This window comes from Macaca thibetana, chromosome 7 (genome assembly GCF_024542745.1).
Source record: "Macaca thibetana thibetana isolate TM-01 chromosome 7, ASM2454274v1, whole genome shotgun sequence".
Taxonomy (NCBI): Eukaryota; Metazoa; Chordata; class Mammalia; order Primates; family Cercopithecidae; genus Macaca; species Macaca thibetana.
Window position 1 is genome coordinate 17162306 of NC_065584.1, and position 13890 is coordinate 17176195.

Genomic DNA, 13890 nt, shown 5'->3' on the forward strand with positions numbered 1-13890 from the left:
AGGAGGGAGGCTGGGGAAGCCAAGAGGGGGGGCACAGGGTGGCGGCTTCTGAGCCTCGTCTTGAGGAACTAAGAATTTGGCAAATTCAAGAAGAAAAGAACATTCTAGAAAGAAGGAACAGCATTGCAAAGACCTAGATTCACAATTGGGCTCTTTGTGGGGACGGTAGAAGCTCAGAGGCACTGCAGCCTAGCACATTTGGTGCACACAGGGTGGTGAGAGATTAGGAGGGAGACGTGGTTGGGGCCAAATGGCATCGACCTAGGATGCCAAGGAGGGGAGTCTGCACTTGATCCTGAGGCTACATATGGGTGCTGGTAAGAAGGTTCAGGGACAGGACCACACTTGACTTTCATTAAGATCCCTGGTGGCATAGCGGGAAGTGGATGGGAGGGGAGGAGCTGAGGGAAAGGAGGACGCAGGAGACATGAAATGGTGTGACCTGGAACAGGGTTAAAGGAATGGCGAGGAGGAGGCTGAGACAGGAGGCATCGCAGAGGAAAAATCATAGAGGAATGCAGGGGGTGGGGCCCATTGGGCTCCTGGTTCCAGCAGGGATCTCAGTGTGAGTCCAGTTTCTCAACCACTCTCGGTGTCTTTGGCTCCTCATCCTAAAATGGGACCCACAGGAATACCTCCACCTAGAGTGGTGTTGTGAGGATTAAATGCATTAACACAGTGGCTCACATCTGTAACCCTAGTGCTTTGGGAGGCTGACAAGGGAGGATCACTTGAGGCCAGGAGTTTGAGACCAGCATGGGCAACATAGGGAGATCCCATCTCTACACTCCAGCCTGGGAAACAGAGAGAGATTCTGTCTCTAAATAAATAAATAACTATAAAACAAAATCAAATAAAAAGTATATGTGTATTCCTTTCTTGCTCTAAGAAGATGCAGGGGAAAAAAGAAAAGAAAAGAAAACAAAGTGTATGTGTAAAAGGTCCTTTGTAAACTTAGGTAAGGATAATCGACTTTCCTTTAAGATATAGTGTTCTTTAAAGTGTGCCTCCTTCAAACAATAGATCCAAAAGATTATTTTAAAATGCAGATGGCCCAGAATTGCCCTAAATATGATTGGATGATTCTCTCTGGGCTTATGGAGATCTGGGGGTGCTGCTTGCCCCTTCATGGAATGGCCTCATATTGCCATATGATTGGTCTCTGCTGTGTTTCTGACTTGTTTATCTTAAGATTATAATAAGAGACAGTCTCTCTCTCTCTCTCTCTCTCTCTCTGTGTGTGTGTGTGTGTGTGTGTGTGTGTGTGTGTGTGTGTGTATCTGTCTGTCTGTCTCTCTCCAGCTCTCTTTTGGGCCTGTGTGACAGATCAACATTCAGCCATGGTTGAGAAGATCCAGCCTCAGGAAGCTACCAGGGTTGCCTGGAAGGTCCTTGGCCTGCTTTGCCCCTGAGTTCCTGGTACACTAGTCTCCTTCTCCAAAACTCAGCTCAAGGTGGCTTCCTTGAGCCCAATCATTCCCACCTTCCCGGACACCTTACCTTTTGCCTTCCATCAGAGCACTTAGCACATCATTGTCCACATGTTTTGGTCATTTCCGTTGCTAAGTTTCAGCAGCTTGCAGGTAGGAGGCAGCCTTCATCTTCAACCTGGACCTAGCACGATGCTTGGCATCTAGTGGGCACTTGGAAGATTTTGCTAACTGAATGACTCCATTTCCCACTTGGGATAGTGATGGGGATTATATCACCTCTCACTGAAAAAAATCCATGTCTTGGCTGGTCACAGTGGCTCACGCCTGTAATCCCAGCACTTAGGGAGGCCAAAGTGGGTGGATCATGAGCTCTGGAGTTCGAGACTATCCTGGCCAACATGGTGAAACCCCGTCTCTACTAAAAATACAAAAAATGATCCAGGCGTGGTGGCAGGCACCTATAGTCCAGCTACTTGGGAGGATGAAGCAGGTGAAACACTTGAATCCAGGAGGCAGAGGTTGCAGTGAGCCCAGATTGTACCACTGCACTCCAGCCTGGGTGACAGAGAAAGACTCCTTCTCAAAAAAAAGGAATCCATGTCTCTTCGTTTTCGAGTCATACTTAAAGAGTCTGAACTATTCCCTTCATTTCAATTATTTTAGCTAATTACTTCAGTGCTTATGTTTTTTCTTGGACATTTTCCACCAAAGATAGAGTTGGTTTCCATAAATAATTTTGGTGCACACTGCATATCCCATTTAAAAGATAGTGAGAGCTTCCTAATACTTCTGAGCAGACTGGAACTGCTAAGAAAGAGAAGGTACCCACTCCGAGGGGCTTCCTAACAAGAAAGGTGGCAGGGCGCAGTGGCTCACGCCTGTAATCTCAGCACTTTGGGAGGCTGAGGTGGGTGGATCACTTGAGGCCAGGAGTTCAAGACCAGCCTGGCCAACATGGCAAAACCCCATCTCTACTAAAAATAGAAAAATTAGCCAGGCGTGGTTGCACACACCTGTAATCCCAGCTACTCGGGAGGCTGAGGCACGAGAATCGCTTGAACCCAGGAGGCAGAGATTATAGTGAGCGAGATCGCACCACCGCACTCCAATCTGGGTGACAGAGTGAGACTCTGTCTCAAAAAAAAAAAAAAAAAAAAAAAAAAAGGTGCCAGCGAGGAGGGACACCGCCTGTGCCAGGTTGTCATTTCCAAGGATAGCTACAGCAGTCCCATCCACGAGATTTGCTGTGATGTGGCCCTGACACTCCTCCCATTGGGAGATGGCACCTATGCCTGCTCCCTCTTGAATCTGGGTAGACTTGTGATTTCTTTGACTAATAGGAATGGCTTGTTACACTGCAGTGCTAACTGAACTACCACCTGGCACTGCAAAGCCAAATTTCCTCACTGCCAGGGCTCATCTGCTCTCTCACTTACCCAAAAGCCCACAAATGCTCCTTATTGCCTCAAATCCTCACAGGCTTCCACAATCTGGTTTATTTGACCTCTTTGGTGTTATTTCCAATGACATCTTCCAGCCCCTCTTATAATCTACACATACTCACATACACATACTCAAGAGAACCTTCCCAACAAGTCAGGCTGATCTCTAGTTCTCATTGTACATCAACTGATGGAGCTTCATTCACCCTCTAAAGCTTTACTCAGGCTGTACTCATGGCCTGAATGGCCATCTTCTTGGTTTTTTTAGCTATTCCCAAATATTATTGATTGTATTAGTTAAGGTTAGGCAGGGCTAGTATTCAACTGGTTCTCAGCTGTTTTGCATTGATATGACTAAGCTGGTTGCTAAAATATTAAAACACTTCCATACTGGTTGGTAAATATTTGTGGTTCTAAGCCTTCTGCTACCCTAAACCCTTCCTCATCAGTGCCTGTGCCATTCTGGTTGTTAAATATTTTCAATACCGTCCCTGAGAGTAAGTTTGGGTGCGTTTAACAGCAAAAAGGGGGACTTCAACAAGATAGCTTACTACTCTCATACCCAAATATAAGGAGATAGGGACATTATAGTGACTCCACACTGTCACCAGAAACCCAGGCTCCCATCATGCTCCATCATCCCTGGTGCATATTTTTATATGCAAGGTCTTATTTAAAAACCCTTAACTCATGCCCCAGCATGGATGCTGGGGCTCAAGCCATCACATCAGGATTCCAGACCAGCAGTAGAAAGAAATGGGACAAAGGGATTATCTTTCCCACTCAACCAGTTCCTTTTAAGCAGCCTTTCCAGTAGTTCCACATAACACCTGTGCATCCATTTCATCGGCCAGAAGTTAATCATGTGGCCATATCTAGCAGAAAGGGAGGCTAAGAAATGTAGTCTCAGCTTTGTTATTAAAGGAAATGGGGAGGGTCAGTAATGGGGAGCATCCAGCAGTTTCTGGTCTTATCCTTCAAGGTCTAGTGTAAGACTTCCCTGTGACACCAGTCCTTGAGGATATCTCACATCATACATCATTCAGAATCACTGTTTACTATATATTCATTGTTAAACACTCATGGTTTTATATAATAATAATAATACAAAATAGCTGCCATTTATTGAGGCTTACAATGTGCCAGACCCTATTAAGTAGTTTATCTGCCTTATCTTATTTAATCCTCACAAAGTCACAATGAAGTAGCTATTAACTGTCATTATCCCCACTTTGCAGGTAAGGAAACAGGCCCAAGTGGTGGTTAAATGCTTGTCTAAAGCTATAAAATGTGGAGCTGGGATTTGATTCATGAGCTGTTAAGACAAAAACTATGTTAGCTACAGTGCCCAGCACAGCGTTCAGCAAAGAGAAGACATTAAAAATAAATAAAACCTTGTTAGTTTTATTGTTGGATCAAATAGTTAACTCAGCATCCAGATAAAAACAGGAAATAGACAAGGGACTTAACAGAATGACCTGGGCCTCCTCCAGGTACAGGAAACCACAAGTCTGAGCTTGCAACTACAGCTCCACAAGTTTGGAGATTTGCAGAGGCCACAGAATGAAATAGGGTTGATGTCCGGGTCTTCTCACTGCTGGGATCCCAGTCCAGGATCTGCCTCTGCCCTACTGTGGGGTCTTCTAGCCCATGTTCTGCAGGGATCGTTTATGCTCCAGGAATGACCCTGGGTGCTGCCTTCTGCAAGCAAGAAGAATTTCCATTCAATGCCTGGTCTACTGCTTGTTTGGATTCCTTTAACTTTTTATTGTTCCTTATTGAGCAACTAAGGCATTAATGAAACCATCTTCTGCAGTTCCAACATATCCAGGCATGTTGCTCAGCATTTGCTGACAGCGACCAGTAAATTATTATTATTATCATCATCATTATTGCTATTACTGTTATTATTAGCTGAACAGAAATAATTCATGCAAGTTACAGCTGCCTCTGAGGGTCATTTTTGGCTTTTTTAATGACAGCCCTATAGATTTTAGTGAGAGTCTCGGGTACCTCTTTCCTGGGCAGAGCCTGCTGAAAAAGCAGGTTTGCCCTTCATCTTTTTCTTGAAAAGAATGTTTTGTTGTGAAAAAATTTCCAGCATACACCAAAGGATTGGTTTGCACCACATTAAGTCATTTTGAAAGTCAAAAATGGTCAAATAATCGCAAGTTTGTAAGACTCAAATTAATAGTGTAGTATCATGACCCCCATGTACCTGTCATCACCCAGCTACCACAGTGATCAATCAGCTCAGAGCAAATCTTGTTTCATCTAAACCTTTACTTCCTTCTTCTCTCTGTAATGGATTATTTTAAAGCACATCCCAGACATATTATTATTATTGTTATTATTATTATTATTATTTGAGACAGAGTCTTGCTTTGTCGCCCAGGCTGGAGTGCAGTGGCGCGATCTCCACTCACTGCAACTTCCTCCATCTGGATTCAAGCAGTTCTCACGCCTCAGCCTCCCAAGTAGCTGGGAACAGGTTCCATCTGGGTTCAAGCAATTCTCATACCTCAGCCTCCCGAGTACCTTGGACTACAGGAATGTGCTACCATGCTCGGCTAATTTTTGTATTTTTGGTAGAGACAAGGTTTTGCCATGTTGGCCAAGCCGGTCTTGAACTCCTGGCCTCAGGTGATCTGCCTGCCTTGGCCTCCCAAAGTGCTGGGATTACAAGTGTGAGCCACTGTGCCTGGCCTCATTAATTCATCAGCAAATATTTCTGTATGAATCCCTCAACAATTAGGACTCTTTTTAAGCATAATCTCAAATACCATTTTCACATTGCTCAAAAATTAAAAATAATTCCTTGAGGTTAAGCATCCAGTCAGCGTTCAAATTTCCCCAATTGTCTCATGAATATGTCTCATTTTTATTGTCACTATTGTGTAGTTTGTTCGCAAGAATCAGAATCCAAAGTCCGTATGTTGTAATTGGCTGATATTTCTCTTAAGCTTCTGTTATTCTATAAATTCTCCTTATGGTTTGTTTTTTTTTTTCTTTTATTCCTTTTCCTTCCACGTTGTTGATGAAACCTGTAATTTTTTGCCTGAGATGAAATCTGGCCGCCTCCCTGTGGTGAGGTTTAAACACCTTGACACATTAACATGCCCCCTGGTTCTCTAATTCCTGTAGCTGGGAGTTACCTCTAGAGGCTTGATCTGATTCAGGTTTGATTTTTCAGTAGGTGTTGTGGTCTTTCATCGGAAGGAACATCATGTCCAGCCATCTATCTTTTTATGATGTTAGTTATCATTGATGATCACTGCCTGGATTCATTGTCCTCTAAACGGTGATAAACTGGCCATGGTGATGGACAAGTGGCATATGCAGTTAAGGGACTCACTTTGCCCTCCCTCCTTCCCCCATCCCTGGCAGTGCTGTGGGCGAGGCTTGACCTGCTCTGTGATGGGGTTGGAGGCAACACTTCCTGCCCACTTCTCCCCTCTTCCTCCCCACCCCCACATCTGTGTGGGAAAGCTTATCATTAAGGGAAGGCTGGTGAATTAGAAAGAGCCTTGAGTCTGGGCCTAGTCCTGCAGATGCCAGCCTCAGAGGTTGCTAGGATACGCTGCTCCCCGAGCCTCCTCAGAGCTGCATCCTTCTGGAGCAGCTCATGGACACTGACGGGCTGCCTGTGCAGTGGGGAGGTGGGAGGAGGAGCGGCACCCCACAGACGGGCCTACAAAGAAGGGGGTGGTCCGCGCTCCTCCCGGAGCTCCATGGAGCAGGGAAAGTGTCACCCCAGAAGCACCTGTATACAGGGATCGATTCAGATCACCCACAGTGAAGGCCACTCTGAATTGTAAAAGTCCCCCAGTCTTATTCTTCACTGTACTTGCATTTCTTCTGCAACATGTCCTTCTATATATAATTCAGAAAACATAACCTGAATGGACAAATGCCAGTCCTCTCCCCAGCCCCTGTCTGCCTGGTAAACTTCTGGTTCACCATAAGGCTCAGCAAAGAGCTGTATCCTCATCCTCAATGCAGCCTTCAGGACTCCCTCCCTGTGCTCCAGATGCCACATGCTGACCTCTGCTCACACTCACAGCAGCATTGCAAGTGCCTGTTTCCCCACTGGGTCTCGTTCTCCTCTGCACCCAGCACTTAGCACAGTGCCTTGCATAGGTCAGCTTGAATGCATAAGTGAAAGTGCCTTGCTTGCATGCCTCTGCAGACAGGGAGCTCACTATCACAAGACAGCTCATTCTGACAACTTCAAAGTTCTTCCTTAAACACAGCTGAAATCTACCTGCCAGAAACTTCTACCTGAGAACCTTAGGGAGGCTGCCAGAGACACACTGAACAAGCCAGCTACCTCTTCCACAAGACCACTCTTCAGAGTTGAATCCCTCTCCGTTGTCCTCTGCAGCACCCACTAAAAGGTAGTGGGATATGAGTCAGACATTCACATTCTAAGTCACCAAGCTTGGCTCCCAGGAAGCCTCCCTAAGGTTAGAGGTTCTGGTCCTACTACGCTCTCAGATACCTGCACCCTCACCCTGGTCCCACTGGGACATCACCTCAAGGGCCCAAAACTGTAGGGCACAAGTCTCGATGCCAGAGAACCCAGGTGGAGAGTGGAGGGTAGGCCTTGCAGTCTCCCTGGGTGTGAGAGTATATGTCGCCACCCTTTCCTGATGGAGGTTCGGGATGCCAAGTCCTAAAGAGGAGGCAGTTTTCTCAAAAATCACCCAGGGAATCTGTGCTGATCTCAAACTAGAGCTGAGAGAGCGAGAGAGGCAGGCAAGGAAGAGGAGGTAGCAATGAGCTAGCATCAAATTCCACAGTCGACCTGACATAAGCCAGCTCACTGTGATTTACTTGCCACCATCCTTGGGGTGGCAGAAGAGCTGAAATTCTTTCTGACATCTCAGGACCAAACTTGTCAAATCTCAGCAACAACTTTCCCCCTCAGCACCCAGGCTCTCTGAAGACTGTTCCTCGGAATAGCCTGGAGCTGCCGAGCCAGTCGGGGATGGCCCCCGCCAGGATACAGGCCGGGCTGAGAGCTCAAACGAGTCACAATGGCGAGGCTGGTGCCCCCCATCCATTCCCGTGGCATCAGGTGAAGGGGTCTGGAGCCAGCCGCCTGGGTTCGAATCCTGACTGTCCCCCTCACCAGGTCCTTGGCCTTGGCCATCACTCAACCTGGCCAAGCCTCAGAGTCAGTGCTTGTCTCTGAACAATTAGGGCTGCATGGCGGGCTAATGTTTAGGATAGGAAGAAAACAATGTATAAGGCTTAGCCCAGTGTCTGCTCTTTAGAAAATATCAGTTAACATTAACCATTCCATATGCTCACTTCCTGCCAGGCTCTGGGGAGGAAAGGGAGCCCATGGCAGACCAGACACTTGACCGGCCAGGGTCCCCTGGCCTGCGAGGAAGACGTTCATGGGCGCGTGTGTGGTGGTGGATGAACTGCGGCAGAACCCGAGATTGACAGCTGGAACCCTCTCCTCTTGCAGGTGAGGAAGATGACGCCTGGCAACACCATGCTTCACCGCTAGTTAGTGGCTCAGCCCAGACTTCGGGCTGCCGCCTAGCCCAGCACTCTGCCCGACAGTGGCCTTCTCGGCAACGATTGCACTAGGGTGCAGAAGCCTGGGGAGCAGAGAGGCCCAGAGAGGCCCATTGTCAAGGCTGGGAGGCGGAGTCAGGAAGCTTAGAATGTCAACCAATGGGAGACCACGGTGATGATGTAACGCTCGGCCTTCACCTTCATTGGCTGCCGGTCCTGCCACTCCAGACCCTGCTCTGGGGCGGTGCCTTTCGCCTCAGGTTTTCCAGCAGAGCGGGTCATCAGTCTGGGAAGGGCATTGGAGAGTGGGGGTTGGGGGCTGAGGACTGAGCCGGGAGTCCCTCCCTGAGCCTACCAGGGAACTGACTGCTGCCTTTACTAAATTCAAAGCTCCTGGGGGAGCCCGGGGGGCGGGTTCTAAACACCCCACCTCCTGGGTCAGCGCCGCGCCTGGCGTCGCTGCAAATCTCAGGGGTGTTAGGAGGAGACAGAGACACCAGCCCCGCCAGCCTGGGAGGCAGCCCGGTACCCAGGAGGGAGGAGGGCGGGGGCCTGGGTCAGCAGAATTAAAGCATACAGCTCTATACTTACGATCTCCTCTAAACATCTGTGATGATTATAGGTCTGGGTGGAAAGCGTGGGGACCCTCAGCCCAGAGCCGCACAAGACTTGGATTGCTTTGGAAACCACTGTGATTTTCAACAAGATCGTCAAGATCGTTCAAATGGCCTGGGTGGAGACGGGGAGCTGGGGAGTTGGGGATGGAAGCCGTTTTTAAGCCAGGAGGAATCCAAACCACACACAGTAGTCCCCTTTGCCACCACCCTCCCCCCCCCCCCCCCGCCATGAGGTCCATGACTGTGTCCTCATTTCACAGATGAGGAGACAGGCACAGAGCAGCAGGCATGGCCATGTGGCCGGTCACGCAGTAGAGGGAGGCCCGGGGGCAGGAGAGGGGCGCCTGAGGCCACACAGCAGGGCTGCGCCAGTGCGCATGGCTGAGAGGCAAGTTCCAGGAGTTTCTGTGAGTTGTTGCTCAACATCAAGAAAACGCTGTTCTATGAGAGGAACTTCACCAGGATCCACGGGGGAAGTGGAAGCGGCCTTGTGATAGGAGTTTCAAAGGCCTGGGCTCTGGCAAATAGGAAAAAACAGGCTGAGAAAACATATCAGGCAGACCTGCTTGTGAGGGAACCTGGCAGACATCCAACCAGCAGTCTGGTGGCCAATCCGGTTATCAGACATGCGCTTAATCCATCATGCAGCGGGCGGGTCACTGGCCACACAGGCTTCAGGCCTCCTGGCTTGAGGGAACTTGGAGTTGCCATCAGGCCCGTATGAATCAGAAATTCTGGGCTGCTCACCCCCCACTAGGCACCCCCACACTGTCCCTCCTGCGAGTTTGCCTCTCCATTCTCTTTACCTTCACTGTCTCTGTTACCTGTGGTCTCAGTGATGCTCAACAAACCACCAAGTCCAGTGGCTTAAGAGTATGTGTTTCTTTCAGCAGGGCAGTTCTGACCTTGGCTGGCCTCACCCATGTGTCTGCATCTGTGGTGAGCTGGCAGACAGGGTGTAGGTTGGGCTCTCCCCCTTGTCCAGGTCCTCAGCTGGGACACCTGGGCTGGCTTGGCTCTGTTCCATGTGGCCTCTCATGCTCCAAGAGGCTAGCCCAGGCTTAAGTACACTGAGGTGGCAGTCGCAGCCTGCAAGGCCTCTCGTGGCTTTGGCTCAGGACTGGTACATCATCACTTCTGCTGCATTTCTCCCTGCTAAAGCAAGTATTGAGGCCACCCAAGATCCAGAAGGTAGAGAGGAGCAGCAGAGCCTCACTGCAAAGGGCATAGATGCATGGAGGCCCTTCTCTGGATCCACAAATGCAGCCAGTGTACAGCAAACACCATCTCCACCCCTCTTCTCTCCACCTGTTGGCATACGTAGTGTTCTTCAAGGCCAACCTCAAGTCTAGCTGTTTGTAAAGTTTTACCTAAATATTCCACCCCACACCCGCCATAGACTAAATGAATAGCAGGATATCTATCTGGGGCCCTGGGGCCCAAAAGGAGGTGCCTAAAAGGAACAGGATGTGACTGGCCCTGTGGGCTCTGGCTGGGGAACTCTGCAGCTGGGACAGGAACCCAGAGATACCAGGGCCCACCCCGGCCCAGGCCCTGGGGGAGCCCCTTCTGAGGACGAGAACCAAGCTCTGAAATCCCATGCTTCAGGCAAAGGCAGGGACTTCCACCCATCCTCCTGCCATCTACCAAGTATCCACTGAGGGCCTTCGGGTTGTTCCTGGCTCTGTGCTAGGCACTTCCACGCATCATCTCATCAAACCCTCCCAGCAACTTACAAGGTGGTTATTGCTTTCCTCCCCATTTTACAGATGAGGAAACCAAGGAAATCAAGGGTGTTTAAGTGACCGACCGAAAGTCACACAGCTAGGAAGTAAAGGAGCCAGGATACAAGCCCAGAGCCCTGGTTTTACCTGAAACCAAAACCAGAAGTTCCTCTTCCAGCTGCCACCACCTCTCTGAGTATCAGCCTTGCTAATGACAATGGTAACATCAGCTCCGCGGCGTGGTTCTAAGCACTGTACGTTAATGCGATCAGTTAATAAAAGCATCTTGCCTTAATTCATTTACTCCTCTCAATAACCCTTTGAGGTAGGTACAATCTTTACTGCCATTTGACAGATGAGGCACAGGGAGGTTAAGGGATTTGCCTAAGGTCACACCACTTGGAAGTGACAGAGGCAGACTTTGAATCTTCAGCACTGAACCTTGCTACCACACACTCACCATTTTTGTTGTCAGGATTTCATAGGCTCAGGGTCTGAGGGGACTGGGGCATGCCAGAGGGGCGGGAAGGTAGGATGCAGAGCCAAAATAGGAGACACTGGAGCCGGGACAGGAGCCCAGAGAGAAGATGAGCAGCAGAGCATGGTCTCTGGCAGCCTGCGTCCCTCCTTTCCAAGTCATGATGCCAACCAGAAGCCCTGATCGAGGGTGGTGCTGGAGAGGCTCTGGGAGGAGACCGGGATGATGGCGCATATGGCCTTGCCACCCTAGACCGCCCTGCAGGGAGGGTTCTGATGGCCTGGTTTGGCATTTCTGCAGAAGCATCAGCTGGGGACACGTAAGGGGCGGGGAAGGAAGTGAGAGGAGATGGAACTGCAGACTGGGCAGACTGGGTTCCCCATTAGCCAGGCCATATGTCCAAATGTGGACAAATAAGTGCGAGCAGGCACCAAGCCTGGCGAGCCCAGCTGCAGAACAGCACGGGGAGAGCTTGCCCTGGGAAGCATGGCAGTGGGCTGCAGAAAATAGGGAGGCTGCTGTGTACCCTGCCTGAGGCTGACACCTGCTGTCAACCACCCTCTCTTCTAGCCACCCTGGGAGGCAGGGATGATGGAGGCTTGGAGAAATTCATTGATTTGCCTGAGTTCACAGAGGGACTAATTGGGGAGGGCAGGATTTGAACCCAGGCCTGCCTAATTCTAAAGCGGGTCCTTAGTCAATGCCCCAGACCCCTGGCCAGTTTGTAAGGTTAGAGGGAGTGCCTCCTTGGGCCTCAGTGATAGTGGCTGGATTGGCTGACACCCCACCCAGCCTGCCGGAGGGGCACAAAATAACCTAGGCCCTGAGTGAGTGGGCAAGGCCTGGGCTCGCATTCCAAGATAGGCCCTCAGAGGGCATGAGACAATAGCACTGGGCTTAAGATAAGAATTGTGACCTCTAGTTAATGGAACACTTTTCTGTGCCAGGCACCAGCTAATGCAGTACATCTGTGAACCATCGCTTGCTCCGCACAGCAGGACCGTGGGATAGATGTCATTACCATCCTCCCCACGTTATAGATGAGGACATTGAAGAGAGGTGACATCTAAATGCAACCTGGGATCCTGGATTAGATCCCAGAACAGAAAAAGGACATTGGTGGAAAAACTGGAGACATCTGGATAAAGTCTGGAGTGGAGTTAACAGCAATGTACCAATGTTAATTTCTTAGTTTTGATGAATGTCAGGTAACGTCAGATGCTAACGTTAGGTGACACTGGGCAAACAGTATACAGGAACTCTTGCTGCAACTCTTTTGTAGATCTAAAATTCTCTCAGAATAAAATGTTTAAAAATAAGAGAGGTTAAGTGACTTGCCTGAGGTCACACAGCTGGTGGGTGCCACAGTGAGGATTAGGTCCCAGGTCGTCTGGCTGCAGAGCCCAAGCTGTGACCACCACACTCTGCTAACTCAGGGGGGCCACTCTGTCACCTGCCCCTCCCTAGAAGGCTTTCACCCAGGGCTGCAGGTACCGGTGGGCATTGTGTCAGAGGGTGGACAAGCCTATGCCCAGCGCCATGGCAGGAGGTGCCAGGGTAGAGCTCCCCACAACGCAGTGTTGGAGGGAGAAGCACACATACGTGGGTCTGTGCTCAGTCCCAGCCCTGCCCCATCCTAGCCCCAGGACCTTGGATGAGCAAATTCTTCTTTCAGATGTCTTCAATTATCCAAATCCTGACTGTCTTCTGATGCCCGATCCAGCTCCCATTCTCTCCCTCTTGCCGTTGCTTCTCCTTGGGCATCTTCTTTGCATGTGGAAAAAATGGGGTTCCAGACTGGATATTCCCAGTCCACCCTACCCCCGACAACCAACCAGCTACGTTCCTTGATGTCCTTGGCATTGCTCACTGTCAGAAATAAGAGCTGGCCAGACGCAGTGGCTCACACCTGTAATTCCAGCACTTTGGGAGGCCAAGGTGGGTGGATCATCTGAGGTCAGGAGTTCGAAACCAGCTTGACCAACATGGTGAAATCCTGTCTCTACTAAAATTACAAAAATTAGCCGGGCATGGTGGTGCACACCTGTAATCCCAGCTACTTGGGAGGCTGAGACAGAAGAATCGCTTGAACCTGGGAGGCAGAGGCTGCAGTGAGCCGAGATCGTGCCATTGCACTCCAGTCTGGGCAACAGAGTGAGACTCCGTCTCAAAAAGAAAAAAGAAAAAAATAAGAGCTTCCCCTGAGAGGTGCCAGACAAGGCCCCTGTTCTGCAGCGTCTTGCTCCCAGCTCGGAGGCTCTGATAACTCCCATACTTCCCTTTGTTCTCTGATGTAAGGGTGGCTGCCACTTCCTGCAGGTTCCACCTCTGTTACCCTGGTGTCTCCTTCTCACCTTTTCAGTTCTCCAAAACAGAGGGAATGGCACTGGGGAGAAAAGGGGGCTTGGACTGGGCAGGTGTTCAATTGTTATATTGAATACTGTAAGTTTCTTATATTAAATTCTACTGGAAAAATAAAACCAACAAGTGCTCTGTGACCCACAGGTGGACCTGAAGAATGGGACCACTTATTCCCAAGGCCTGAAACCCCATTAACTACAGTGTCTGTGCCGCCTATCTGGCATAGCTTTGGGAGGTTGACCAGCCTGTGCTTGAATCCAACTCTACCACTTATTCGCTACGTGAACTTGGCCTTGTTTCTTA

The 13890-nt window shown here is 49.6% G+C and overlaps 1 protein-coding gene and 1 long non-coding RNA gene across 2 annotated transcripts in view; one reads left to right on the forward strand and one right to left on the reverse strand.

Annotated features, from left to right (window-relative positions):
- The first annotated feature begins 236 nt into the window (after positions 1 to 236).
- NRDE2 (NRDE-2, necessary for RNA interference, domain containing) overlaps positions 237 to 13890 on the forward strand; it is a 188796-nt gene continuing 175142 nt past the window's right edge. Inside the window, exon 1 of the mRNA XM_050799009.1 lies at positions 237 to 246. The gene's annotated coding sequence lies outside the window, so the exon portion shown is untranslated. The remainder of the gene's footprint in view (positions 247 to 13890) is intronic.
- Positions 4264 to 7940, reverse strand: LOC126959728 (uncharacterized). The gene is made up of 3 exons (XR_007727635.1): positions 6921 to 7940; positions 6031 to 6748; positions 4264 to 4576 (listed from the first exon to the last, which is right to left on the reverse strand). It is a non-coding gene; the product is annotated as an uncharacterized LOC126959728 (long non-coding RNA).